Source organism: Callospermophilus lateralis (genome assembly GCF_048772815.1).
Source record: "Callospermophilus lateralis isolate mCalLat2 chromosome 8 unlocalized genomic scaffold, mCalLat2.hap1 SUPER_8_unloc_1, whole genome shotgun sequence".
NCBI classification, from domain to species: domain Eukaryota; kingdom Metazoa; phylum Chordata; class Mammalia; order Rodentia; family Sciuridae; genus Callospermophilus; species Callospermophilus lateralis.
The window spans coordinates 689,911-715,580 of record NW_027510150.1 but is presented as its reverse complement, the minus strand read 5'-3'; the positions used below and the strand labels follow the sequence as shown (position 1 = coordinate 715,580).

Sequence of the window (25,670 nt, the reverse complement as noted above, 5' to 3'; positions counted from 1 at the left end):
AATAGCTAAAAGTTGGAAGCAACTCAAATTTGCATGAACTGATGAATAGATAAACAAAATGAAGTATATAGATATTACAATGGACTATTATTTAGCCTTAAAAAGAAAAAAAATCCCAATACCTGCTACAACTTGGAGGAATCTTGAAGATATTATGCTAAGGGAAATAGGTCAATCATCAAAAGACAAATATTACAGGAGTACAATATATAATAAGATTCTTAGTCAAATTCAGAGACACAGAATAGAATAGTATTAGGCAGAAGTGAATTTTGGGAATTACTGATTTATGAAGATTCCATTTGGGAAAATGAAGACAATAATCTGGAGTTGGATGGTGGTGGTAGTTGCAAAATGGGAATATATTTGATACTACCCAACTATCAACTTCAGAATGATGAAAAGGGTATAAAATTTTAATTGTTTAGTTTACTACTTCATATATACATACATACATCTATAAAAATAACTCTTGCATTCATTCTTTAATGCACTAACTCATCCTACCCACAATAAAACAGTGACATTTATTTACCATAAATTCAAATATTTAAAGGATGTTCATAAGCTTGAAAATAGTAACAGCATTTTCTCAAATTGATATCCATATTTACTTACCTATTCTGGATTTCAGTACAATCATTTTTTAGCATAAGAAAAGTGGCACCTACAACCAGTCCCAGAATGACTGTGGCAAACATCTTATCAAAAAGAAAAATGAAAATAAAAAGGAAAGAATTTCAATTTGAGGTAAAATTTTCACACATCATTTATTATTACAAGATATATGGCTACGTAATCAAATCTCTCCATTGAAATCAACACTTTAAATGACTTGGCCAGAGTCCCTGGGAATATAAACAATGTACATTATTAAACTACTTTCTAAATAAATTTAAAATTATCTGTTGTTTGGAAAACTGATGAGACAACAGAGAAGATGATTGGACAAACTAAGATTTCTGTCAGGGTCTAACAAGCTTTCCTGGATTAGGGACAGTTGAGGTCCTGAACCCACTAATGCCATACAGGGTAAAAGAGTCAAGCACATGCTAGGGAAGTCATTTTTAGGAAAAAAACAAACACTAAAGTCCAAGTGGATAAAATTTTATACTTAAATGAATTCTCAATTTTTGTGTCCATGAACATGCATAGTTTCATGCTTCAAGAAGTTCAGATGAAAACAGGACATCTTTACTCTGATGATTAGAAATAAATTAAATATCAAGGCTGGGAATGTAGCTCAGGAGTACAGTGCTTGCCTAGCATGCATAAGACAATGGATTTCATTCCCAGCACCATAAAATTAACAAGTCATAAAATTTTAAAATCATATACAACAATTTCTAGCAATGGAATTTTGTACAAAAAAAGGAAGAAGTGTGAGCAGGATCCTTCCACTTCACCTCTGGTAAGACCCCATTTGTATGAGAAAGTACATTGTCACTGTCACCAAATCACTCGGCCAGCTCTCTCTGGGGGCACCCAAGTACTTCCATTATTACCTCCTCCACCTCCTCCATCACTGCTTGCCTTCAACCTCAGCCATTGAGGCCTACAGTCAACATGTCCCAACTGAGAGGCCCATCCCCACCCCCCAGGCCTCACCTACCTTCACCTATTCTGTTTGTGTGAATGGCTCCCAAGGAGCCATCACTTTTGTTTTTATGATAAAAAGTCTTAAAAGGATGCCTCAATTAGAAAAGGCTTAAGGGTAATGTATCCAATGTGGTATTTCCTAATGCAGGAATTGTCAGAGGTAAAAGGATTGGTTTATGAGAGCTGGAACTTCATCAGTGGTTTGATCAACTTGATGGATTAATAATTAATAGGCAGGTGGGAATGACTAGAGAAAGTCGGTGACTAGAGACAAGCTCTTGGGATTATATCTTGTTCCTGGCTCCACCCCTGCCCCCCACGTCACAGCCACCAATGGCTGAATAGCTTTCTTCCACTATGCCCTCCCACTACAATATGCTGCCTCATTTTGGGCCCAAAATAATGGAATTGGCCGAAAATGTACTGAACCTCCAAAACTAAGCCCACAATAACTTTTTCTCCTCTAATTTATTCTTGTCAGTTATTTCAGTCACCATGATGAAAAGCTGATGAACAGTTATAATAGAATTTATTGAAATAATTATAATTATTATTATTCATGGGAAAATTATAAAAATATAGAAAATGTTAGTTTAAAGAAAACGAAATATCCCACTATTTATCTTGAAAACTTCAAACCTGAAAAGAAAATCTTAATATTACAATAGTTTCAAGTCATAAAGTGTCCTGTAACAGACATTCTAGATAAGAAGCAAGCCAAAGTAGAAAAGTGGACTCATAATCAGAAAAGATTGGTTTGCGAAGACCACAGTCTAGAAGAATATTATTTAAATGTTTTCTTTGCAAGATGTCTGTAAACATCCCTTTGCTAATAATAGAGAAATCCTGAGGAAAACTCCATTCTGCATATCTTCATTACTTTCAGAATATTCTCTCTTTCATGTCAGCAGATCAATCTTCCAAATCAATGTCCATGGCTCTGCCAACATGCAGCATGAACATGTATATAAGAGTCTGTATTTTCATATGGTATACTTTAGAATATTTAGTATTTCAAACTAGACTATGCATTCTTTGTTTCTTAGCATTCAGACATGATATTTTATATAGAATGTTATTATTGGAATGTTTCTTACAAGTTTCAAAGCTTTTAAACTATATTTTAGTCATTTTCAAACACATTGACAAAACTCTGAATACTGTAATCATGTTATACATTTACAAGGTCTCCATGTGTAATATCTCTTGCATGAAGAAAAAGCAAACCAGTAGGCAAACTAAATATTGCAAAATCGGGCAAAGGATACTCTATGAGCTTTGTACATGTGGCTTCTGTTTTTAACAGAAGGATAAAAAAATAGCTTCCTGAACAAAGTTTATTTATTTTTTTGATTAAATGTGTTTAACCAACATTTCTCAAGGTGTGTTCTGAGGGTTGTTTTGTTTTGTTTTGTTTTCACTAATAAAACAAAGGCTTAATATTCTAATGGAAAAAAATGACTGTCTCAAAAATTAATAATAAAGTCCTTCAAATTGATTACATCAGAAAATCCTTGGCACATTAAATGAACTCTAAATCTTCTCATACAGATAATCAGTTCATTCCAAGATGTTCCAAATAAATGCAACTTCTGATTACAAAGCAAGTCTGAATCATGTATGTAACTCGTTCAAATCAAACTAGGGCTCTGAGAGATATTATAAGCAGAGAATTAGAAAAAACATTTTCACAACTCCATGTTCAAAACTTAGGAATCTAAGAAAAAAAAACATAGAAGTTTAAAAACCCTAGGCCAATAAACTGCAGCCTAGAGGCCATAATAGGGTCAGCACCTATTTTTGCTCTGAGCAAAAGTTAGAATGGTTTTTATGTTTTTAAAGAGTTGGCAAAAAGATAGGTGAAGAATAATATTTCTCACTATATGAAATTTACTAGATATTCAATGTTAATGAATAAAGTTTTATCAGAACACAGCCAGGTTCATTTGCTTATTCTGTTTTCACATTAAATGACAGGGTTGTCTATCTGAGATAAAGACCATGTTAGTCTGCAAAGTCGCATACTACTACATTCCTGTTTGTTTGTTTAGTTCCTATTGATAAAGAAAAAAATATGCAGCAATACGTTTTAAGACCCCATAAGGTATACTTTACTCAGGACCATAGTGATATGTATGGGGACAGAGCAACAGGATCTTGCAGTGGACAGAGAGACTGGGCTGGACTCTGAATGCTCATACTGCATTCAGAGAATGGGAAATTATAGTCAGGATGTAAGGTGGAATCAGTGGATAGAAAGTTACTAAGAGGAAACATCAAGGGCCAGGGGGATTCTGGTTAATCCTAATCCTAACAGGATTCTTGTTGAAGATTGACCAGAGTGATCAAACATCACCTGAGTGATGTCACTCAGGTAAGGAATCTGAACAAACAGTCATCTTGATAAAGTGATTTAGCCAAGTTCTTTGTTAAAGCTTTGTTTTGTTTTCATCCTTTCCTAATCATCAATAAGTTTGAAGTAGAGTGTTGGTAGAATATTCATATATCCTGAAATGATATAAGAATAGTTCAGCTTTTTTTGTGGAGCATTTTTGTCTTTTGGTAACTATAAAGTAGAAATACTTGCATAATACAATACAAATTGTCTTTGTGGTGATTTTTCATAAAAATTAAGTGTTTTTTATATTTGTCTTTTAAAATTGTGTAATTTAAAGATGACCAGAAAATTCATGCTAATAAATATAGTTTTAATTTTTTTTTGCTCAGAATAACTTGAAATCATAGATAAAACACTATCATAAGTTAAGAAAGAGACCATAGAAAAAATACAATTTTAAAGTTTCATATCCATAATGATATTATTCCTGCTTTTTGAAAAAAATGCCACATATATCCAGTTCATATGTTGTGAATTGTGCTCTGAAGCAGTCATTGTACATTAAAGGCGGGCACATCCAATGATTTTCAATCCAAAGTAACTTTTTGGCCTTTACTTCATACTAATGATGGTTTCTCATTGTTGCAAAGAATCCTTCAGAGAAAGGAGGCCATGCCCAAAGCACTATTTTAACAAAGTGGCGTGGTTGGATCAGCAGGTCCACCAGGGCAGCTTACACTAGGAGTTCAGTTCCCACTCTGCCACAGTCTCTGGCTGGGCACAAATCACGACTCTCCACACAGCTTGTAGATTCAAACAGCAATTCTTTATTCCCGAACTCACACCGGCCGTCTACAAACACATTCTGGGGGAATCCACGTTCTCAGCCCAAATCCACTTCTCCCAAATCCACTCCTCTGCCCAAATCCACTCTGCATGGGCTTCTGTCTCCCAAAATATACTGTCTGACCCTAAGCACTCAAGAGGAACTCAGCAGCAGGATACGCCCTATTCTAAAGGGGAACACCCTAATCTCCTATTATGCTAAACTGCCCTATTCTAAAGCGGGAACACCCTAATCTCCTATTGTGCTAAACCGCCCTATTCTAAAGGGGGAACACCCTAAACATGGATCCTGCCCTGGTCCTTGAGCAAGGTCACCTTTCAGAAGTCCTTCCACTAGACAGCATGGGAGTAAGCTGGCAAGGAATTTGTCATACCTACTTGGCTGATGGCTCCCAGCATCTCCCCCTTTCTGATTAATTAAGCAACAAGTAATGTGGCTTAAGGACCGTGCCTGGTAGGTTGTCCAGTTCAACATATGGCTCTTACCCGTCATTGGAAAACTGACCTTTAGGCAACTGACCTTTAGGCGTCAGCCTCCTGTCTTAGGTTGATACCACTGCAATTGGATCATACCCGTCACTGACTACCGGTCCAGCATATAGCCATTGGCCCCCAAATTTAGACCATCACTAGCAGAAGGGAGGAGGATACAGAAATGCCACGACACCAAGCCAATTGACAGTTCCTTTGGAAAAATTGCATCATTGGTGACACCATCAGCAAAGATCACTGGTGACACCATCAGCAAAGATATGCCAGCATTACCACAATTTGCTGCACTAAACGTAGTTACATAGTCCAGGCAAGTTCTGCAAGCAGTTCAAAGTGGAGGAGTCTATCAATCTTTCCGTCTCCTCCCAAAGTCCGTTTCCTCCCAAAGTAAGTTGACTCCTTGATTGAGCATACTTGTTGAGTTATATTCATTGGGATGAAGATAGGAATTCTGGCAATGATGCTAAAAAGACATTATCCTGAAAAGAATTATTAAATATAATGAAAAGGAAAGGTGAAAGTAAACAAACAGATCTGTTAACCTACTTAAAAAACAATCCTTAACAGCTGTTTACCTGATTTAAATTAGTAAACAAGCAGATCTATTAACCACCTTTAAAAACAATCCTTAACAGCTGTTTACCTAATTTAAATTAAGCCATTTAAATCACGTGAAATAAAAAAAAATAATAATAATTTGGATCCATTTTCTCATGAGCGCTCCTCATATATGAAATACGCACACACAGACATACTACACAAAACACAAATGTGCAAACAAACTTACAACACATAAGATAATAATAAAGGCCTTGTAGCTTTACCTAGGTGAAATTTCCATTGCAATTTTTAAAAACTCCACAGTCAAAAAAATAAAACTGATCAGAAAAACATTAACCTAGGTTTGTATGAGCTCAAAAAATAAAAATATAGCCTTATGATGTGGAAAAATGCAATAATAAAATAGATATTGAAAAAAACATCCTGGTTAATCATAGTCGCAGATGTAAGAATGGCCAAGCTGGAGTTCTGGATATCAGCTGTTATGGATTTGAGTCAAATCATCTTCTTTTCGATCTGTAGAAATCGTTTTAGTTAGTCTTTCTGGAATCCAAATCGGCTGCTGTTCTCCCTGTGGAAACACACAGACAGAGCCCTGACTCCAGACGATTACTGGGTCAGGACCTTTCCATTGTCCTGTTAGAATATCTTTCCAAAGAACTTTAGGCTTATGCACATTTTTTGGATACATATGCCTTTCCACAGCACTAAGTCCTGATGAATCCAAATTTAAAAAGTTTAGAGTAAAAAGTGTTATTTTAAGTTTATCTTTGGGGGATATATACCCCTTTCCAATTCCATCTTTTTGCTTTAATAAGTATGTTTTAATTGTTTGATGAGCTCTTTCAACTATGCCTTGTCCCTGTGGATTGTATGGAATTCCTGTTATATGAGTAATACCAAATGATGAGCAGAATTGTTTAAAAGAGGTAGAGGTATAGCCAGGACCGTTATCGGTTTTTAACTGTTTAGGAACGCCCACAGTGGCAAAATTTTGTAAGCAATGAGCTATAACATCTTTAGTTTTTTCTCTGGCATGAAGGGAGCCCATCAAAAATCCGGAAGAAGTATCAACTGTAACATGTAAATATTTTAATTTTCCAAATTCTGGCAAGTGTGTGACGTCCATCTGCCAAATATGGTTAGGTATCAGTCCTCTAGGATTGACTCCAAGATTAACTTGTGGTAAAAAGGTCACACAATTTTGACATTGTTTTATTATATGTCTGGCTTGTTCCTTAGTTATTTTAAAACGCTTTTGTAAAGTATTAGCATTAACATGGAATTTTTTATGAAAATTCGTAGCTTCTTCTAGTGTAGAGAAAATATGTATGTCATGTGTAGTTTTATCTGCTAAATCATTGCCCAAACTAAGGGCTCCAGGCAATCCTGTATGTGCTCTAATATGTCCTATAAAGAATGGATCTTTTCTGTCCCAGATTGGACTTTGTATAGTGGAAAACAAAGAGAAAACAGTAGAAGAAGGGGAAATCCTACCAGCATCTTCAAGAGATACTATAGCATTAACTACATACTGACTATCAGAAAATAAATTAAATACAGAATCTTTAAACATTAAAAAGGCTTGTAATACTGCATTAAGCTCTACCTTTTGAGCTGATTGTTTGGGTACTAAAAATGTAAAAGTTTGATCAGGGGTAACTACTGCTGCTGTACCATTATTTGACCCATCAGTGAATATATTTGGAGCATTCATGATAGGGGTTTTTCTTGTCATTTTTGGAAAAACTACAGGATGCTTAGACCAAAAAGACAACAAAGGATTAGATGGTAAGTGATTATCAAATGAAACATTAGATTTACACATGATTATTGCCCAAGTATTTAACTCATTAGCTAACTCATCAATTTGATCCATAGTGTATGGAGTAATAATTTAATTGGGAGAAATTCCAAACACTCCCTTTGCTGCTTTTATTCCTTTGAGTATTAATTGTCCTACAGCCTCAGGATACCTAGTAAGAATAGTGTTAGGAGAATAAGATAAATGTATCCACAATAATGGACCTTCTTGCCAAAATACTCCTGTAGGAATATTTTTTGTTGGTAGTACAATAAATAATAAAGGCAAACTTATATCAATTTTATCCAAATGTATATTTTCCATATATGTTTCAATAATTTTTAATGCCTTTCTTGCTTCAGGCGTTAACATTCGGGGTGAATTTGGATCTGATGGACCTTTTAGAATATCAAATAAAGGTCCCAACTCTCCTGTTGGTATGCCTAGATAAGGCCTTATCCAATTTATGTCTCCCAATAACTTTTGAAAGTCGTTAAGTGACTTGAGTTGATCTACTCGTATTTGAATTTTTGGTGGACGGACCATGGTTGAGGATAATAGAACTCCTAAATAATTAATTGGAAAATTTAATTGTACTTTATCTATTGCTATCTCTAGATTATAATTTTTTAATAAGTTTGTAAGTGTGACATAACATTCCAGCAATATGTTTTTATTTTTATGTGCCAATAATACATCATCCATATAGTGAAATATTTGTAGTTCAGGATTTTGATTTCTAAGTGGCTGGATTGCTTTATTAACATATATTTGACACATAGTTGGACTGTTAGCCATCCCTTGAGGGAGTACTTTCCATTCATATCTCTGATCAGGACCTTCATGATTTAATGCAGGGATAGTAAATGCAAAACGTGGACTATCCTCGGGATGAATTGGAATTGAAAAAAAACAATCTTTAATATCTATGGCTAAAACATGCCAGGTTTTTGGCAAAGCAGACAATTGAGGAATCCCTGATTGAGCAGGTCCCATAATAACCATTTCATTATTAATGGCTCTTAAATCTTGCAATAATCTCCATATACCAGATTTCTTTTTAATGACAAATATGGGAGTATTATGGGGAGATATGGAAGGTTGTATATGTCCTTCCGCTAATTGTTGTTTGACCAGATCATGGGCTACTTGTATCTTTTCTTTAGTCAGGGGCCACTGAGGAACCCACACTGGTCTTTCTGATTTCCAAGTAATTTTTATTGTCTCAGTGGCCCTTTCTGAAAATCCAACCCATGTCTGTCTGTTCCTTGATCTATTTGAATTGGTGCTGCTATATCTTGTCCTTGTTTTCCTAATCTTTTTTCTTTCCTAAAACCTTGTCTAGCCCTAGTCGGCGCATTAGGATTGATGTTATTTGTTAACGTCAAACCTAATTGTTCTAGGACATCTCGTCCCCATAAATTTATAGGAAGATGATCCAATACATATGGCTGTATAGTTTCCTCACAACCTTCAGGATCCTTCCAATCTAATATCATTGCACTTCTATGGGGATTAGTAGCCACTCCTAGGCCTCGAAGCGTTTGAGTGGCTTGTTGTAATGGCCAATGTTTTGGCCATTCCTTACCAGATATGATGCTAAGGTCTGCACCTGTGTCCAGTAGCCCATTAAAGTCGTGTCCTTGAATATTTAGTTTTAACATTGGGCGAGAATCTAAATTTAAAGACAACATAGCCCAATCTACACCTGTGGAGCCTAATCCCCTGGAACCTCTTTTTACACTATGTCTAGGAAATTTATTATGTAGGCTGGGTATTATTAACAACTGTGCTATTCTATCCCCAGGTGAAATTACTGATATACCTCTTGGAGAACTAGCTATAATTTTTATTTCACCTACATAATCGGGATCAATTACCCTGGGACTTATCATAAGTCCTTTTAATGTAGATGAACTACGTCCCGATAATAAGCCTACTGTCCCTTGGGGAAGAGGTCCTTTTATTCCTGTGGGAATGATTTGAACTCCCATCTCTGGAGTTAGTACTGCTCTGGCAGAGGCGCAGATGTCCAACCCTGTGCTCCCTCGGGTTTGTCTGATGAGGGATTTAATGGACAATGTGTCCTGGGCACTACTCTGATGGTGTTGCTGGGTTCCTCCACTGCCCCGTATATTTGTGGTTGTGGGCCCCGGAGCATTGGGCCCGGCTGTCTGTTTTTTGGAAATGGAGCCTGATGCCTTTCTCCACGATATCGTGGGTAAATACCTGGTCCTTGTCCGTTTTTTGATAAGGGAGTACCCTCTATGGTGGTTTGAGAACGGCATTCATTAGCCCAATGTCTCCCTCTACGGCATCGTGGGCAAATACCCGGTATTCTATTTCTTTGATACCTAGTTTTGTTAAATCCTCCTCCTATGGGGCAACTCCTTTTAAAATGTCCTGTTTGTTCACAATCATAGCATGTTTTTGGCCTGGCATCTAAAGCCTGTTGTACTGCAGCTGCCAAGACTTGCCCTTGTTCATTAATATCTCTACATAATTTAATATATGTGTTTAAATCTTCATGTCTCCATGGTCTAATAACCTCTCTGCAGCAACGATTTGCTTGGTCATAAGCCAGTTGTTTTATTAATGGCATTGCTTGTTCCGTATCCCCAAATATTTTGGCAGCCGTTTGAATTAGCCTATCTACAAAGTCAGCGTAAGGTTCATTAGCTCTCTGTATTACCTTAGATAGCTGACCTTGTAAATCTCCATGTCCTTGTAAAGTCTTCCATGCCCTAACTGCGTCTGCAGCAATTTGTGCATATATAGCAGGATCATATTCAATTTGTTGCCGCTGACCCTCATAAGGTCCTTTCCCTAGTAACATTTCTAGATTTCTTTGAGGGTAACCGGCTGCTGCATTTCGCCTAGCTGTCTCTGCGCAAAATTCCTCATTGGCAACCTTCCATAACAAATATTGTCCTCCATTTAGCACAGATTTACACATGCTAGCCCAATCTGCTGGCGTCATGTCCAAGTTAGTAATGGACTCGACCATGCTCACCGTGAAGGGAGCTTGGGGACCATAGGTTGTTACAGCCTCCTTTAACTGCTTCACTGTTTTAAAATCTAAAGCACGGTGAATTCGCTGCCCTCCTGCCTGCTCAAGTACAGGGCATGCTAATCTTCGAGGTCCTGTCTCAGGATCCCAATTATCAACTACGGGGTTTGAGGGCCACTCAGCTGTCTCTATCGGTGGGGCTGTTGGTTGAATTAAACCCTCTTGTGATAAAACGGAGTTAGTAACAGCCTCCTGTTGTGGCCTTTTTCCTAATAACCCCTTTTCCTTTAAATTTTCTTCCTCTGTCTGACTAGCTCGAGAGACCTTCTCTTTTGCTTGATCTAAAATGTCTTTCTCCATGTTCTGAACCTCTAACAATTTACTTAACATCTTTTCAGTTTGTTTTAATCTACTATAAAGATAACACAACCCAATAAGATAACACAAAACAAAACTGAAATTGAATGAAGCAAAAACGGAATAAAAAATCGTTGTATCAATTTTCTCTTCCTCAGGGCCGACAAACTTCAAGCCTTTAGTCAACCATTTTTTCCAGTTTGCCTGAGAAATTTCTAGGGATAGGCAGCTTGAAAGAAAAACAAAATAAATCAAAAGAAGAACACATTGTTTTTTGAAATGGTCACCCATTCTCTCGTCTTCCCTCAGGGGCGAGCAATTTCACTTACCTCCAAGTTTCAGACGTTCCCCGTACGGGCCACCAGATGCCGCAGTCTCTGGCTGGGCACAAATCACGACTCTCCACACAGCTTGTAGATTCAAACAGCAATTCTTTATTCCCGAACTCACACCGGCCGTCTACAAACACATTCTGGGGGAATCCACGTTCTCTGCCCAAATCCACTTCTCCCAAATCCACTCCTCTACCCAAATCCACTCTGCATGGGCTTCTGTCTCCCAAAATATACTGTCTGACCCTAAGCACTCAAGAGGAACTCAGCAGCAGGATACGCCCTATTCTAAAGGGGTACACCCTAATCTCCTATTATGCTAAACTGCCCTATTCTAAAGGGGGAACACCCTAATCTCCTATTATGCTAAACCGCCCTATTCTAAAGGGGGAACACCCTAAACACGGATCCTGCCCTGGTCCTTGAGCAAGGTCACCTTTCAGAAGTCCTTCCACTAGACAGCATGGGAGTAAGCTGGCAAGGAATTTGTCATACCTACTTGGCTGATGGCTCCCAGCACCACTCCACCCTGGTCACTTCTCTCCCACATACTTCCTGGAACCCTAAGGTCCATGTTTTGACTCCAGTGTCAGTGCACACAACCTGGGTATCTCCTTTTAACTGAGCCTAGCATCATCTCTGCACCTGTTTAACCCAAGGCCCAATGGTTGATGCATCTCAGATTCGGTAGCCCCAGTACTTAGGCCTGAACCTAGTCCTCAGTGCTCCCTTCTTCACCAAGCCCTTTCTTCTTCTTTTTGGAGGAGACCGGGTTCATTCTGTTCAGCTGTGTTTGTTTGTCAACAGACTTCAATCCCTGACTCAGAAAGCAATCTGGATCAGAACTGTTTGTCTCGCTACAGCACAAAGATTTTTCTCTGAAGCCAGCTGGGAGCAGGTGGATAAACAGGACACAGAGGTACAGGCTCAGCCCCTGCTCTCAGTGCCATCCATGCAACTATTTGGTGGTTTTTCTTCAGCTCCATCCCTGCCCCATGCCCCTTACCAAGGAAGAACCTCGTAGCACAGTTAGTTCTGAGCTTCTGGTATTTCAGCTCCTGTGAACCCACATCAGGCCCATCATTTCATTACTATAATGTGTACTCTATCTGTAATAGTATTCATAAATACAAAATAAATTGATGCAGAAAAGCAAAGGAGTCCTATTTTGCTAACAAAATATCTGAAATAACGAATATGAAAAACACTATAGTTAATTATTATAGGTATTTTCAGCAATAGCCACCAAGACAATGTTTGCCAATGATTTGCAAAATGTAGTCTATTTTTACAAAAGAAGAAAATAAATACAATGAAAAATACAAAAGTTTTACAGTCAAGTGAAATGTGCATAGAGAAGAATGAATGAGAGAATCAATGACTTGATAGAATCATTGATGACATTTTTGTTGTTACTTTATTCCTAAAATGTTTTACATAAAATAAATCTTGCTTTGAAAATGAGAATAATATAACATTAAAGTAGAAAGGGAATTGTACCAGGGACTCTGAGAGGCTGACTTTATTAAAACCATGATTACCTAGACTTGAAGATGCTCCATGGGTAAGTAAAAACAGGATAAAGCTTGGCATGTTTGTCTTTGTTTTGTCTCCCTTATTATGTTAAACTTTGTGACACTGCTCAGCTCTGTATGTGGACATGTTAATCATTTAAGGCACGTTCATATAAAAACTAGTGACACAAGGCTTATTAACTCTAATTTTCCCTAACCTATCACATCATCTTTGAAGACTGAGGCAAGAATTGCAGCATCCTCTTTCAGACCCTGGAGTGGTGACTCCAAATCTCCAATCCTGGCCCCCTTTCAGGATCACAGGTCTGAGAGACAAACATTCTGAGCAGCATGTGGAAATTGCCTCTTCGGAGTGATCAAGACTTCTCCAGAGCTATCTCACAGAACACAGTTTGACCCAGACAGCTTTATCAGGCAAAGTTTCCACCCTAGCCCCAATTCTTCCTCTATTTAAACTTAAAGCTTAGAAGCTCTATGATGGCCTGAGATGCTGGATCTCACTTTAATTTCTCAATATGGTTATATTGATGAAAGTCCCTTTTCTGTTTGTCACCATTACTTTTTCTGTGTGAGTTTTGGTGGCATATGACCAGAGCTGGAACTATTTACTTGTGTCCCCTAGGGAAATATTTCTGGTCTAAGATATTAGCAATAATGTATTCAAAAATAAAAAAAAAAGAATCACCCTGAGGGAAAAAAAATAATTTCTGGTCTCTTATTTCTAATCTGTAAAATAATTGCTAAAGCAAAATAACAACAACAATAATAATAATAACAAAAATAAGATAAATAAATTAAAACTCTAATATTTAAAACCACTGTGTTTGCGGTTCTTCCAAGTATCAGACTGACATAAGTGTATGATTCTGTTCTCATTGGGGCTTTTTAAAAAGGTATTCTATTCTTTTAGATATAGCCACAATAAAATTATTTAAATAATCTCTTATTTCTTTTCTTTTTTGGGGTCAGAACAGTTACTGGGGATTAAACCTTTAGGCACTTCACCCCTGAACCACACCCTAGCCCTTTTTATTTTTATTTTTTTTTAATTTTTGGACAGAGTGTCAATAAGTTGCTTATAGCTTTTCTAAATTGCTAAAGCTGGCCTCAAACTTATAATCAGTCTGCCTCAGCTTTCTAAATTGCTGGGATTACAGGCATGCACCATTGTGCTTGACCTATAGATTTCTTCTTAAGAAAATAGGAATCACCTATAGTGGAAGTTATCTGAATAATTACAGTGTATAAGCTTTAACAATACAAAATACAGCAACTATCACATGACTTAAATACCATGTTCTATACATCCTAGTGACCTTTGATAAGAGTTAGAAAGTCAACCCAAGTCAATACTACTGCTAGGGCTACAGACAAATGAATACTCAATTCATTTTCTTGCCATTGTCTGACCACTTGAAAAAAAAATCTCACCTTGGCTGACCTCTACTGGGATGGTAGAAGACTAAGAGGTAATGAGTGCAATCCATAAAATTAATACAGTCCATGCAATTAGTGTAACATACTCCAACATGATGTATAGAGTTATTTTTAAGGGATAAATGGGAGGTTTCCTTCAGAATTACTAACACTCTTCCTTGGAATATATGGTGCAATATGTTGCCCAAGGTTCCTGTCTGTATTGCATTCCAAATTTGATTGACTCATTCACCATGCAGACTGCAGAGAAACCTCTGGACAACCTATTCTGAAATGGAGACTTCCTGTTGAGGGGCATCTTAATGTGGAGAAACATAAGTAAGTGTTTCCCACAGGTGAATAAGGACAAGGCTCAGCTACTTTTCCCAGAAACCCCAAATATAGAATATTTTCTTCCCTGAGGATAAAGTTCAGGAAAACTGAGACTATCTAAATCATGAATAATATTGGAGACATAAAAAGCCTGCATTCTGTAGAAATGTATAGTCCTTGAGACTATATTATAGTCCATAGGTGATCTTCATATACCATTCAAATATTCAATTTGATATCCTCCTTCATTGATGGTTTTAACATCCATTGATGGTCCTTGCCATAATGAAATATTTCCTTAAGGATCTCCAAATCGTACTATTCCACTGTTATCCTGTGCTGCCTATAAACACTCACTAGCCTCCATTCTTATCAACTGGTGCTACTTGGATTTTTCAGATGAAAAACTTTTTCCTCCCTTTAATTACCAACTTTCAGATTAAAGTGTTAGAATAAAAGCCATATTCAACAATAGGAATTTATTCCTTTTTGCTTTCTATTTTTAAAATAACATTAATATTTGAGTCCTTATTTCTATGGGCAAAAGGTTAATGAAACCCTTCCCACATGTGCCTGAGAATTTGACCTTCAGTTAACTTCTTAACTTTGTTTCCCTGGAAACAGATAAAGATGGTAAATAAAGCGGCATTGCTTGTGGTACAAATTACTACTCATTAGTAAGTTGCATGTGGACTGAAAGAATAATACCTGATATGAAGTCATAGGTGTTGTTTTCCCTGAGTGCAATAACTCTGGGGACAGAACCCATTAGAAGGAGCTGTTCAAGAGATGAGGTTTCTAAGACAGAGCATTTCTCACACCCTCCTGTGATGACCTCCCTTTCTTGCACTTGAGTTGTCTGATGTATGTATGGCTCCTAGGCTTGGATTGAAGGGGAACATCCACTGGCAAGTTCTGATGCCTGTCCAATATTCGCCCACACAGACTTGTCTGTGCATGGCCTTTCTTAACTCACAGAGTCTGAAGGTCTAGTTGATCCTTTGATGGCAATGAAGAGCTTCCTTCTATTGTGATATAATACGATTTCCAAGCACCACCTTCTGCTTTCTCTGTCCAGATGACAACTGGATTTATCTCAGAAGTGCTGTTTGTTTGTTTGTTTGTTTAATTTATTCCTTTTAGTTATCCAAGACAGTAGAATGTATTTTGACATACATACAAGGGGTATAATTCATCCTTGTGGTTACACATGATGTGGAATTACTATGGTCATGTATTCATAAATGAACATAGGAAAGTTATGTCTGATTCATTCACTGTCTTTCCTATTCCCATCCTCCCTCCCTTCCCTCCATTTCTCTTTGTCTAATTCAATGAACTTCTATTCTTCCCCAGCTCTCCCTATTATGTGTTAGTATTCGCACATCAGAGAGAACATTCGGCCTTTGTTTTTTTGAGATTGGCTTATTTCACTTAGCATGATAGTCTACAGTTTCATCCATTTACCAGCAAATGCCATAATTTGATATTTCTTTATGGCTGAATAATATTTCATTGTGTATACATACCACATTTTCTTCATCCCTCCATCTGTTGAAGGGCACCTAGGTTGGTTCCATGGTTTAGCTATTGTATGTTGAGGTGCTATAAACATTGATGTGGCAATGTCACTATAGTATGCTAATTTTAAGTTTCAGCTTTCTCAGTTCTTTATCTAACTATAGAAAAAAATGCTCGAAAACATAGATGAAATAGGTAAATGAATGACAAAATGAATAAAATAATTCATTTCTAAAATTAATATCAAATGATAAAGTAATAATGGCCCTAATGTCATGCATATTCAAGTAAATATTCAAGTTAAATTATGCCAGTATTTAATTAACAATTATCTGACCTACCTAAAAATATTTTTATTACACTAACATAACAGGCTTCTTTGATAAATCCTATATACATTTAGATTTTAATAAAATTATATTTACTCATGACACTTCTTGTATCCTAAAATAACCACTATAACAATTAGAAATCTAAGATTAAATTAAACTAAGAAAAATAATAGCTCTGTCCCCAAAGAAACTCTTACCTGTAAATATAAATATATTCAACAAATGAAACAATATTTTGTATATTATATGTCACTAAATATCTTCAAACCTATCCTCTCCTTTAATATTTTAAAATACAAGAACCTATTATACTTATAAGCTCAGAAGAAGAGGGCTCAGAATTTGAAATATTTACAAAGACATAATATATCTTAGTCTCAGGAGATGTGTGTGGTCTTTCTCACACACTTTTGAAAAATTAAGATTAGAATTTGGTTCATTGTGTGCCAATCTAGTGATTTTTATGGATAAGACTGTGGAAGTAGAACTTTCATTATTAATTGTCCTTTTCTAAATTCCATTTGAGTCCTTGAATTTGTCCAGGCTACTCTTTCACTGAACGTTTTCCACTTTTTATGCTGAACTTTTGAATTCTTAAAAACAAATTTATATTCCTAATATATCAGGAATATATATATATATATATATATATATATATATATATATATATGTATATATATATATATATATGTAAGATAACCAGTTGCCTTTGGAAATCATGAGTTTCTTTGCAACTTTTATAAATGGGGCCATATAGGGCCATAGGGATACTTCAATCCTGTTCTCTCCCTTCTTTTCCTTACTATATATAACAAAACTAAATTATTCTACTTAAACATTTCTATTAATGATTTTCAGGAAAGTTAGTTAGTGAATATGTGTCTGCAAGACTACTATAATTGATAAGAATTTCACAAAGCAGAAGAAATTCTAATTTCTGGTACATTAATGTCACCACCAATATCTTTATTATGATTACCCAGCAAGAACAGGATGAAACCCTGTAACCCATCCCCTAAAAAATTTCTGTTTGGACATAAAGACTGATCACAACACCTAGCACGTGAGTGTATGGAAATGTTGATTGCTCACCCAGTGAGGCTTTCTGGGGAGAGCAGAGCAGGTTTTTAGGGCAAGTCCAACAATGTTTGAAGACATTAGGTGAAGAGACTTGATTGAGGCTGCATGGTGGTTCAGGATGAATCTGGGGTAGGAGTTCCCACCCATGGACCAAGGCACGAACTGTTTAAAGTTCTAAGTAGGACCAAAGAGAGAACATACAGCTTCTCCTCAGTTTGGCCTGGAATGTAACAAAAGGGGAAAGGAGTGTTGGGGCTTGAAGACCTTCACTCAAACACCAACAAGGGAGTCAGACTCTTTACGGAAATTCTTACTGAAACCTACTGAACTGTGGTTACTTAGGATAAAGGGCTCCTAACCTTGTTGTCAAGCCTTGTGTTCTGTGGTCCTATGTTTAACGAAGTAAAATTCTCTCCTTGAGGTCTTTTTACCAAGACCCTTCCAAGAAGCTTGTTATGATCTCAAATATTCATGTGACCTGTGAACTCTATGCCAACTTCTCTTAGGGATTGTCCACTATTACCTGCAGTCCTCCAAATTGCTTTGTCCTCTCCTTCTTCCTTTGGAAAAAGCTAATGCACTTTCCTTATTAATTTTGACTTTCACCAGAAGAATATAAGAGGGACTGTCTCCATGCCTTGCATGTCAGGCAAACCAACCTCTCTGAGTCAAAAGAATACAATGTGCCTGCTTGGAGAAGGTAATGGACAGTACACCAATAACTTAATTGATTTTAAATTACAGTGCAAAAGCCCTTGGCATGCCCACACTCAAATTCTGTGGATCTCACTTTCTTCAGTGTGGTATAGAATAGGGTTCTACCTTCTTGGTCCTCAGGGGTTCCCCTATAGTAAGTGAGGGAAGAATTTCCATTAGTATTTTTCTCCTTGCCATTCTCAGTCACATGGAGTCTCATATGTTCTCCAAATTTTATCTTTGTCAGGGTGATTATTCCCCACTCGTTCTGTGTGAACGTGGAAGTTTCTTGTGCTATCACACCTATCTTTGTACCTGAATCTTTTGGTGTTTATTGCTAATTGTCATGGATAAAACAATAGGGGTTAGGAAAAATAGACATAGGAAGAAGTTACCCATATTACAATACTTTTATGGTGATTCTCATCTATAACTATTGAATCTCCTGTAGACATATAAAGTTACTTCTCAGGTAGGGAGCTCACAAATTGCTCTGTACTCCCTCGTCACTTTTAAGAATAAGTAGTTACTTATTTCACTCAAGGGTATTCCTACTATCTGAAGATTAAATTTATCTTTAAAAGTCAACAGGAATAAAGAAGAAAGGAATGGGAGAAGAAAGGAAGGAAGGGGGCTGGATAGAAGAGAAGAAGCCAGCAGTCCCCTTTGCTGCATGTAGGCAATCTATAGCTCTTGGGTTGTATGATTTCATCACCCTTGGCTGGTTTGTGGTGTGATTTCATATATATATATATATATATATATATATATATATATATATATATATATATATATATATTCTCACAGGTAGTTTAACTTACACCATCCTGCTGGCTTTTGGAAATCTATGATAAATGCATAAGAAATAGATATCACACTAAAATTATCTGTAAGGATTATTTTTGCAAATAAATAGAAATTTTAAGTTTGTTCTCATAGTTCATGCCTGTCACTTTGTTGTGTCATTTTGATTGTTAATTAATACTGTTCTTATTTATCAATGAATAGTCAAAAACAAGTGTCTATAAATTAAAGCAGTCAGAAAGCACTTTTTTTGCTGATGGTTTAAAAAGTTACTAATGTCCTATACAAGCTGTGTCATATTTGAAGATACATCACTCTCCCCTACTTTTGGCAAATATTCTGAAACCAGGGCCTCCAACTGTCAGTCTTGCTGCTTTTGTCTGTTCATTTTCACCAGATTATTGTGTTCCCTGAGAATACTGAGGAAAGTTTAATTATAAAGGAACAACTAAAGGAATGGGCTTTATTTGTGAAAATACACAAATTTGCTTTGGTTTGTTCATGTAAAGCCAGGAACAACATTAACTGCATACTTTTCAACTATGCTCATGTAGTTTTGAAACAAATGCTGGAATTGACCAGACTTAGACTTAGAGGAATGTGATGTCATTGTCAACTTTTGAAATAATCACATATTAACTGGTTTAAGGTTAAGAGGGACTCCTTCCACTAGAGGTAAAGTAGCCTCACAAAACTCCAGCAAGGAAAATATTCCTAACTACCCATTCTTTTTCATAGTGTCAACCAATTATAATGTTAACATTCCATGATAGTAATATACTGTATCTAAAGGAGACAGGGCATAAGAAAACACACTCATCAAGTGGGAAAACAGAACTAAAGTTTTCAGTGCAGTAACAAGATCACTTTGATTGTTTGCTATATGTTTACAACAGTGAAGGTACTTAAGGTTCTAGATTTGAAGCCACGAACAATATTAACCTCATATTTCAGAACTATGATGCCATGGAAATATGAACCAAAATGTAAAAGAGAATGAAGTTTTTATGGCACAACAAACAACTGGAGGAATTTCTACCATACAAGATTATGTGGTACTCTTAGTCAAATGATGAGGTCCTATCAGCAAAAATAACACTTAGACTGTCCTCTCTCAGGTAGCATGGGCTTGTTCACCTACTCCACATGATCTGCCTATGAATAATTCTTCCGCAGCACTGGTGCAGCCTTCACAGTTTCTAGAAATACAATGGATCTGCTGATGAGCCTGGGAAAGAGGTGGGACTTTGCTAAATTCCAGGGTGAAATAAAAATGAAATAGCAGACTTTGGAAGGATAAAGTAGATGGGATGATTTGAAGTTTGCAGATGTGCATTTAATCCATTCTTTTGACCAAGAGATAAAATTACTTATTGCTTTCACACTAAATTCTGCAGTAGTAAACCCCATTCCTCATGCTAAATTAGCTCAATAGTAGGATTAAGAGCGATTGTTCTTCAGGCAGATATAATCAGACACAATAAAAGATGGTGAAACGGTTGATATTTATGCAGATTCAACATCTGACCCTCCACTTTAAGATCTAAGATTATAAATAAATATAAGATAAACTATGGTTGAATTTCTAAATGTTTAGCAACTAGTATGAAACAGGTACAAACTCTTAGAATAATCCTCAAGTCCCATAGAAAAGATGCTGGCCATGGTCATGGCACAGAGGGAAGGTCCTGTGTCTCCACCTGTCCCACCCAACCTCCTGATGCTGGTTGCTTTGATCAGAGCTGAGTAGACCAGACTCCTCCTAAGTAACGCATAAAGGCAAAAAAGAAACAAGTCTCTCATTTAGTAGGATAACAGTTTAAACTCAGAATACCCAAGAAAAACACTTGAGGGAGAGGAGGGAAGAAATGACAACAATAATAAGTGCTTGCAAGAAAATAGAAGAAAGTAGAATTCCATGTAAGCCAGCAATAAAGAATATAAGTACTTGGATATCCTGGTATTGAATGCTTGTTTTTTAGCCAGTAGTAGATAGGGGATAAATGACATTTAAATGAGATTGAAGATCAGTTATCTGTCGATATTATGAAAGCCAGTCTCATTCTTTCATGTGTTTGCAAAATATGAATGACTTCATAGCCTCTTCTACTTCAATACTCATAGGACATCTGCATTTTTACTTTCACCTTCTTTTAAGTGTCCCAAGTCAAATTTTTATTTTTTTCTTTTCTATTATTTATTTTGATGCCATATTGATCACAATTCAAATTACTTCCTTGTTGTTAATATGATAACTGCTTAAAAATATTTTTTACTTCTTTTATTCTAGAAAGTTTGGCTTTCAGCAGCTCACCGAGTCCTGCACAAATGTTGACTTGTATCACATTTCCCTGACCTCCTTTTCTGGCTTCACTATTTCTCTCAATTCCAAAGTTTCAAGGTCCTACTCACAAATGATCACTTTTGTGGGGCCTGCCTTGATTTCTGCAAGAGATGATTTCTACTGCAATTCTGCATCACTGAGCCCACAGCTTGTTACATTCCCCCAGAAAATTACAGCATTCTGCTTCCTAATGTACTGATTTGTGCCTTTCTTATTTCATGGACTAGAGAGCAGTTATTTAACAGCAAGAACTTGTTCATATTTCCACAGATAGCCTCATATTAGGGAATAAAGCAATAACATATTTATTTTCTATATAATATTTTAAGAAAGGACATGCAAAATTTAACTAGGAAAAATTGAAACCTTTATCTCATATCAAATACTAGTGGCTGGGAGTAATCATCTTCCCTCTTTTATTTCATTTTTTGTCCTTGTTTTCCACCCACAAACTTGTGTTTCACACATCTGCTTAAACAAGTTGATGTTTTCTCTGATTTCCCTTGTTTTCATGGTTGACTTCATCTTCAAAGCATTAAAATCAGGCACTTTTTGAAAATAGTAATAACAAATAACCTTTATATGTTGTGTTTGAGTTGCTACCTCAAAATTAACAAATGATATTGATTGGAGTTTAATTATGCTTAGATCACTTGACAAAGTAATATGAGTTCTTATTCTCCAATTGGAAACCAAAATGATATGTGACTCAAGTGTCAAACCAAATTTAAGATTTTCCAAATTTCTGAGAACTTAGGGCACTCTTTTAATAATTAGGAGCATTATTAACAATATAGTTATCCATGTCAAATATTTTAATGACTTGTATACATTATATTTTAAAAAGTTTTATCATTATAAAGAACCAGGAATAATCGACATTTTTTTTCAATTTCTTTTTTCTGGAATTATCTTTGACATCTGCCAATTATCAAATTTTACCCCAAGGGAAAGAATTTTGCAGCTTTATATTTTTTAATAAAATTTTTATGTTTTTATCATACAGAAAAGTATTCAAGTAAATTTGAAATTTTGTAACAATTGCAACAACAAAATAATAGTATTAATTGGTTTATATTCAGAAAGTTCAAGTAGGTTCCCCAGATAGGTAATATTTTGATTTTAATGAAGACAGAACTACAATATAGTAGAAGCCAGATTTCAGTTATTATCTTAATGAACAGTTATTTTCTAGGTTAACCAGTTATTAAATTATTACTAGCTGTTATTCAAAGGATTGATATCATCCCCTTTTTAAGCATTATGGTTCTATGTAAATTTCAATTTGTTCACACCTGACCATTCATTGTGTATGCTCAGATTGTTGGGAAATTAATTATGAGATTATACCACTTACCCATTTTCATTTTCTTTTGAAGACTTCTGTTCAAAAGAGTCATTTAACACACATAATTATCAATACGCAAATTGATAAAGCAGTGTAGATGGTGTTAGATGTGGAATCCTATGTAAAATGAACCAGCCCTTCATCACTGGATAGAGAATGAACAAGCATCTGCTTTCCTTTACTCATATGGGGAAGCAGAATTTCACTGCAAGATGAGAATGAATACCTGTTTGTTATTGTTTTGTTGTTGATCACAGTGACCTGATTATGAAGATGGTAATAACAATGGTTAGGGGACATACACAAAGAATGGGGAGAGAGTCCTAAGACTTTATGTGAATGATGGGTGAAATTTTGCAGGAAAGTAGATGGGCATAGGAGCAGTTTGTCTTCAGCTGTAATTTTAAAGAGATGTAGAGCTTGATGAGTGCATGTTTTTGTCAGGAGGGCAAAGCTGTGTCAGGTCAGGCCAGAAGCTTGGAAGTGTTGGGTAAAATGAGGTGAGGGGAAGACCTGTGTAGAGAGAGCAGGTGATGAGGGTTGAGACCAGACTGTAGCACACTGAGAAGAGCTTTGCATGTTGACGAAGAGACAACATCACACATTATCTGCCTTGTTACAATAAGTCAGTTTGCCCTGAAGTGCTGTTTTAGTCAGCGTTTTTATTGCTGTGACCAAAGAACCTGATAAGAACAATTTTAGACTAGAAAAATTTATTTGGGATTCAAAGTTTTAGAGGTCTCGGTGCACAGCCAGTTCCATTGCTCTGGACCTTTGGGGAGGCAGAACAACATGGTGGAAGAGTGTGCTGAAGGAAAGTGGCTCAGGACATGACATCCAGAAACAGAGAAAGAATCCTCACAAAGGACAAAATATACACCCCAAGGGAATACCTCAGTGATCCACCTCCTCCAGCCACATCCTACCTGCCTACAGTGACTACCCAGTTAATTCTTATCAGGATATTAAGATTATCATAACCCAGTCATTTCACCACTAAACTTTTTTGTATTTTCTCACAAACATGGGGACACCCCATGTCTAAAACATAAGAAGTGCTAGCTATCATATTTTAAAACATTTCCACTTGCTCTTTCTAAAATATGGAGGTAAATCCTAACGGAGTTGGACATGCTTAAAAATGAAAGAAAAGCCAATCTACTTTTAAAAATATGAAATTAGAAAGAACCTATTTGAATACACTGAAGATTGTTCCACAGATGTTTCCATCATATAGTTTGAAAAGACTGTTAGGTATTAGTTATAACTAGTCTTCTACCACATTTGGTAAGGTGAAATGATAAATGAACTACTCACTAAGTACTATTTTTTACATAACAGAAATTAGCATGACTTTTATCCCTCCTGCTTCTGTTTTAGTTTTTGGTCCAAGCTTAGTATCTTTCATTCCCGTTTGTTTGCTGATTTCCTTTGATATTCTTGGTGATGAGGGACAGTCACTTGAGTCTCTCAGTTGTCATTTGCACAAATAAAACCTGACAAAGCTTTTATAAGATAATGTCAATACTATATCAATTTTTTTTCTCAACATCGGCTCACACAGCTGCAATAACCAAGAGAGACAAAAACTGTGTTCAGCATTTATACAATCCTAAATAGAGCAAAATGTTCTCCTGATGAATAGCCTGGAACCCCTATAAACAAGATGATATGTCACCAACTTTTTCATTCTTTGCTTCATTTCTCTATTCTGAAGTCCCTTGAAAAGTTCTGTTCTTTGTTACTATTTGACTTTTTAACTCAAGTTCTGGTTAGTTTGTTCTATAAAGGTAATATATATTTGTTAAGACATGCTCTTAAAAGCATGTGAACAGATGGAAGTTGGTAAATATTTGGAAAGAAAAAAATGTGTTTATTTTTCTGTTGTTACGAAGAATATTCTGTATCAAAGCCAGCCCCAGCAACAGCAAGATGCTAAGCAACCAGTGAGACCCTCTCTCTAAATAAAATACAAAACAAGGCTGGGGATGTGGCTCAGTGGTTAAGTGCCCCTGAGTTCAATTCCTGGTACCCTGTGCCTACCACCCCCACTCCCCCACCTCACCAAAGAAAAAAAAATATTTTATTAAAATTTTAGGTTAAAAATATTACTAGCTATAGTATATAATGTTAAAAAAACATGAAGAGAAAATAAGAAATAAGGATAACATGGTGGAGAACCTCAAAGGAATTTATGGAGCCCACTATTCAAAAGTGGTAGACTGTGCACTGATGCAAAGAGGTGAATTTAGTTCCTTTTACTCTTTTTATGTAGAGATAATTTGTGAGTCTAAGGTCCTTTAGTTAACAAAGTGAGAAGCTGTGAACCTCTCATTCTTCTGAAATTTGGGGAGGAGTTGATCAGCCTGAACAAAGGAAACCAATAATAGGGGTATGTCTTCCGGATTAGAACTTCTAAGTATAACAGAAGAAGGAGGCAAAAAAGAGTCTTACAATTCATTTATTGTTCACAGTGCAGCACATTAATGAATTCCAACACCTGCTACAAATGTGGGAACATGATTCGAAAGAAAGACAAGTGTACAGGTTGAATATAAAAGAATAAAAATGAAGGTAGAGGATAAGGGCAATAGGATGTAGAAAAGTTTAAACCTGTTTGTGAATAAATAAGAATTTGCCATAGAATGGTAGAAGTCAAAAGTGGTAAGCTCAAGAAGTGTCTTAGAAATTCACTTCCTAAATATTTTATGAACTACTCTTCTACTCCTAGTAGTTTCTGGAATACAAAAGTATTGCAAATATAAATTTAGAAAATGTTGGTTTTTAAACAAGTTAAACATGTTTTTCTTCTGCAAGACAAAACAGTGTCTTTAATGGTCTAATAGGAATTGTGAGTTTCCCAACAAATCAATAGCATAAAAACTTCTATAGTTCTATTTGCTACTGAGCCACTTTGTATAA

At 36.2% G+C, this 25,670-nt stretch overlaps 1 pseudogene; it reads right to left on the bottom strand.

Moving 5' to 3' along the window:
* The window catches only part of LOC143385791 (broad substrate specificity ATP-binding cassette transporter ABCG2-like), a 564,412-nt pseudogene that overhangs the window by 13,019 nt on the left and 525,723 nt on the right, over window positions 1-25,670 (bottom strand).